We start from the raw sequence: 6,000 nt of genomic DNA on the forward strand, positions 1-6,000 counted from the left end.
TCATGAGAGAATGCAAATCTAAATCACAGTGAGATATCACCTCACACCTGTTAGGATGGTAATTATCTAAAAACCAAAAAGATAACAAGTGTGGCAGCATACGGAGAAGTTGGAACAGTTGTACAATGTTGATGGGAATGTAAAATGGTGCACCACTATGGATAACACTATGGAAGATCCTCAAAAATTAAAAATAGAACCACCATATAATCTGGCAACCTTACTCCTGGATATATATCCAAAAGAATTAAAATATGGATCTCCAAGAGGTATCTGTTCTCCCCTGTTCACTGTAGCATTATTCACAATAACCTATATGTGGAAACAGTCCAAATATCAACAGATGAATCGATTAAGAAAATGTGGTGTATACATACAATGGAATATTATTCAACCTTAAAAAAAAGGAAATTCTACCATTTGCAACCATATGGATGTTCCTTGAAGACATTATGCTAAGGAAATAAGTCAGGCACAGAACACTTACTGCATGATTCCATCCATATGAGAAATCTAAAAGAGTTAAACTTATCAAAAAGTAGAATGATGGTCTCCAGAGGCTGGGAGGAGGGGGAAATGGGGATTCGATGTTCAGTACATTATACAAGATGAATTATTTCTAGGTATCTGCTGCAAAGCATAGATCCTATAGTTAATACAGTGCTGTGCATCTAAAAATTTAAGAGGATAGATCTCATGTTAAGTGTTTTTAACACACATATACACACAAAACAAAGGGACACAAGAAAACTTTTGGAGGTGATATGTTTATTACCTTGATTGTGGTGATGGTATACCTTGATTGTGGTGATGGTATCATGGGTGTGTATATATGTCCAAACTGTATAATATATGTGGAGTTTTTTTGTATATCAATTATACCTCAATAAAACCAAAAAAGTAAAAAATAAAGGCACCCCATAACCCTTAGCAAACATCATACTTAATGGTGAAATATTGAATACTTTCCCTTTGCTGTAGTGAAAAGATAAGAATGCTCACCTTTAGTACCTTTATTTAATATTTTATCAAAAACCCTACTGAGTTCAGTAAGTCAAGAAAAAGAAATGATAGTGTATGTATTGGAAAATAATTATTAAACACAAAAATATAGTATTATACATTATAATATACATTATACAGAGTGAAGCAGAATATACTGATAAATTATTAGAATAAGAGACTTTTAAGCATGTTGCTGGTTACAAAACAAACATGACAACTATCTTTCTGTTTCATGTCCAATTCCCATGTTTCTCTGCCTTCCTCTTTCTAGAAGGGAATAGCATTTCCCAGATTTCCTTGCTTTCCATTTCCAAATAGCTTTAGTCTACACAGGTATATAAGAAGACTGCAAGGCAGGAAGGAAAGGAAAAGGCAGGATATCCCCACTCACCTGCTTTAAACAGCATGAACAAAAGCAGTTACATTCCTTAACACCACCGCCGTTGGTCCATCAACTGCTGAACAACGCTGAGCTCCATAATCTCAGGTCTTGAAAGACAGACTCACTGTAGTTCCTGCTTCTGTGTGATGGACCTGCTCCTGAGCTCATCTTTTCCTTTTATCTTTATAGTCATCGAGGTGTGAGGGAATTCCTGCTACTGCTTGTTTTTGATTTCCTTGTTTCTGGGTTATTTCTATGTTCTTCCATTATACAGGTAAATAGCTTCTTATATTAAATTACCTCTGCTTGAAATACATGTGATGCTTTCCATTTTCTGACTAGATTCTGACTGATATAGTTTCTAGTACCAAGACTCTCAATATGAGATCGAAGTGCTTTGTTCTTTGAGTATTAATACTTTGATAATATATTTTCTAGTGCAAATGGGATACTGGTAATGTGTGATTTTATGAAATTATGATCTATAAATGCTTGGGTGAAGTGTTGGTTGCCTGCAAGTCTTAGGAGGCCAAGTAGTTGTTCTACTTGACAGTAGAGACATAATAATGACTATGAAGTCTGAGAAGTAGGATGACTACTTATGAAAGTGCTGGAGTGTACAGAAAAGGCACTGGATTTATAATGCTTACATTAAGGCAGTGTCAGCGGAAACCCCAGGCCTTCTGCATAACCTTAAAATAATCACTTTTTTTTTTGTTGTTCAAGGTTCAGCAACTTATTTTCTATAAAGGGTCAGATAGTAAAAATTTCAGGACTTGTGGGACAGTCTATGTTACATAATCTTTTTCCTATTAACCCTGTAAACCATTCTCAGCATGGGCTCTGGGCTATAGTTTTCAGTTTTCAGATTCCTGTTTTAGTAATCTCAGATAATACGTGGTTTAGGATTATATCAAAAAATAAATATGCGTATTTCACAATCAAAACTCAAGTTGAAAACACAACCTAAACAAGTCATTTTTTGGTTAATTTAGGACATTATTTGGAATGAGTGAGATTCTGATCTTTTTTATTGGGTTGTTTTAGATAAGCTCTGATGAAACTTGAACCTCTAAATATTTCTAAGCTCCCTTTGCAGGCAGAAATAGCCTCTCTTCTCCTGTCTAAATAGATTAGTCTGGGACTTCCCTGGTGGTCCACTGGTTAAGAATCCATGCTCCCAGTGCAGGGGGCCTGGGTTTAATCCCTGGTCAGGGAACTAGATCCCACGTGCTGCAACTAAAGATCATGCATGCTGCAACTAAGACCCTGCACAGCCAAATAAATAAATATTTAAAATAATAAATAAATAGATTAGTCCTTCCTTTCTTAAAGCTCCTGTGAGGCTTGCTTCACAAGGGGCATCCTATTCTTTTAATAATTCACCCAAATGCCCTTCATTACTCTCAAGTCCATAAGTAGGTAAATATCAATATACCCAAGGAGGAAACCTACAAGAATCACCTCTATAAACAGATAGTTTACAAACCAAAGAATTGCAATATATTGCTAATTTATATCAGCTGGAACATAGGGAGTATGTCTGGGATTGGATTTTAAGAATGTTACACCAGAGAGAATAAATTTACTAACATGGGTGTATTTAATCAAGGTTCTTAGTTTTTTAACATCTTTATTGGAGTATAATTGCTTTACAATGGTGTGTTAGTTTCTGCTTCACAACAAAATGAATCAGTTATATATATACATATGTTCCCATATCTCTTCCCGCTTGCGTCTCCCTCCCTCCCTATCCCACCCCTCCAGGCTGTCACAAAGCACCGAGCTGATCTCCCTCTAGTATGCGGCTGCTTCCCACTAGCTATCGCTATCTACCTTACGTTTGGAAGTGTATATATGTCCATGCCTCTCTCACGCTTTGTCACAGCTTACAATTCCCCCTCCCCATATCCTCAAGTCCATTCACTAGTAGGTCTGTGTCTTATTCCCATCTTGCCCCTAGGTCCTTCATGACCTTTTCTTTTTCTTATATTCTATATATATGTGTTAGCATACAGTATTTGTTTTTCTCTTTCTGACTTACTTCACTCTGTATGACAGACTCTAGGTCCGTCCACCTCACAACAAATAACTCAGTTTCGTTTCTTTTTATGGCTGAGTAATATTCCATTGTATATATGTGCCACATCTTCTTTATCCATTCATCCGATGATGGGCATTTAGGTTGTTTCCATCTCCGGGCTATTGTAAATAGAGCTGCAATGAACATTTTGGTACATGACTCTTTTTGAATTTCGGTTTTCTCAGGGTATATGCCCAGTAGTGGGATTGCTGGGTCATATGGTAGTTCTATTTGTAGCTTTTTAAGGAACCTCCATACTGTTCTCCATAGTGGCTGTCTCAATTTACATTCCCACCAGCAGTGCAAGAGTGTTTCCTTTTCTCCACACCCTCTCCAGCATTTATTGTTTCTAGATTTTTTGATGATGGCCATTCTGACTGGTGTGAGATGATATCTCATTGTAGTTTTGATTTACATTTCTCTAATGATTAATGATGTTGAGCATTCTTTCATGTGTTTGTTGGCAGTCTGTATATCTTCTTTGGAGAAATGTCTATTTAGGTCTTCTGCCCATTTTTGGATTGGGTTGTTTGTTTTTTTGTTATTGAGCTGCATGTGCTGCTTGTAAACTTTGGAAATTAATCCTTTGTCAGCTGCTTCATTTGCAAATATTTTCTCCCATTCTGAGGGTTGTCTTTTGGTCTTGTTTATCGTTTCCTTTGCTGTGCAAAAGCTTTGAACTTTCATTAGGTTCCATTCGTTTATTTTTGTTTTTATTTCCATTTCTCTAGGAGGTGGGTCAAAAAGGATTTTGCTGTGATTTACGTTATAGAGTGTTCTATGTTTTCCTCTAAGAGTTTGATAGCTTCTGGCCTTACATTTAGGTCTTTAATCCATTTTAAACTTATTTTTGTGTATGGTGTTAGAGAGTGATCTAATCACATACTTTTACATGTACCTGTCCAATTTTCCCAGCAGCACTTATTGAAGAGGTTCTCCTTTCTCCACTGTACATTCCTGCCTCCTCTATCAAAGATAAGTTGTCCATATGTGCGTGGGTTTATCTCTGGGCTTTCTATCCTGTTCCATTGATCTATATTTCTGTTTTTTGTGCCAGTACCATACTGTGTTGATTACTGTAGCTTTGTAGTATCGTCTGAAGTCAGGGAGCCTGATTCCTCCAGCTCCGTTTTTCGTTCTCAAGATTGCTTTGGCTATTCGGGGTCTTTTGTGTTTCCATACAAATTGTGATTTTGTTTGTTCTAGTTCTGTGAAAAATGCCAGTGGTAATTTGATAGCGATTGCATTGAATCTGTAGATTGCTTTGGGTAGTAGAGTCATTTTCACAATGTTGATTCTTCCAATCCAAGAACATGGTATATCTCTCCATCTATTTGGATCATCTTTAATTTGTTTCATCAGTGTCTTATAATTTTCTGCATACAGGTCTTTTGTCTCCTTATGTAGGTTTATTCCTAGATATTTTATTCTTTTTGTTGCAATGGTAAATGGGAATGTTTTCTTGATTTCACTTTCAGATTTTTCATCCTTAGTGTATAGGAATGCCAGAGATTTCTGTGCCTTAATTTTGTATCCTGCTACTTTACCAAATTCATTGATTAGCTATAGTAGTTTTCTGGTAGGATCTTTAGGATTCTCTATGTTTAGTATCATGTCATCTGCAAACAGTGACAGCTTAACTTCTTCTTTGCTGATTTGGATTCCTTTTATTTCCTTTTCTTCTCTGATTGCTGTGGCTAAAACTTCCAAAACTATGTTGAATAAGAGTGGTGAGAGTGGTCAACCTTGTCTTGTTCCTGATCTTAGTGGAAATGCTTTCAGTTTTTCACCATTGAAGACGATGTTGGCTGTGGGCTTGACATATATGGCCTTTATTATGTTGAGGAAAGTTCTGTCTATGCCTACTTTCTGCAGGTTTTTATCATAAATGGGTGTTGAATTTTGTCAAAAGCTTTCTCTGCATCTATTGAGATGATCATATGGTTTTTCTCCTTCAATTTGTTAATATGGTTTATCACATTGATAGATTTCCGTATATTGAAGAATCCTTTCATTCCTGGAATAAACCCCACTTCATCATGGAGTATGATACTTTTAATGTGCTGTTGGATTCTGTTTGCTAGTATTTTGTTGAAGATTTTTGCATCTATGTTCATCAGTGATATTGGCCTGTAGTTTTCTTTCTTTGTGACATCCTTGTCTGGTTTTGGTATCAAGGTGATGGTGGCCTCCTAGAATGAGTTTGGGAGTGTTCCTCCCTCTGCTATATTTTGGAAGAGTTTGAGAAGGATAGGTGTTAGCTCTTCTCTAAATGTTTTTTAGAATTTGCCTGTGAAGCGATCTGGTCCTGGGCTTTTGTTTGTTGGAAGATTTTTAATCGCAGTTTCAATTTCAGTGCTTGTGATTGGTCTGTTCATATTTTCTATTTCTTCCTGATTCAGTCTTGGCAGTTGTGCATTTCTAAGACTTTGTCCATTTCTTCCAGGTTGTCCATTTTATTGGCATAGAGTTGGTTGTAGTAATCTCTCATGATCTTTTGTATTTCTGCAGTGTCAGTTGTTACTTCTCC

The sequence above is a fragment of the Orcinus orca genome, chromosome 12 (genome assembly GCF_937001465.1).
Source record: "Orcinus orca chromosome 12, mOrcOrc1.1, whole genome shotgun sequence".
Lineage (NCBI taxonomy): Eukaryota > Metazoa > Chordata > Mammalia > Artiodactyla > Delphinidae > Orcinus > Orcinus orca.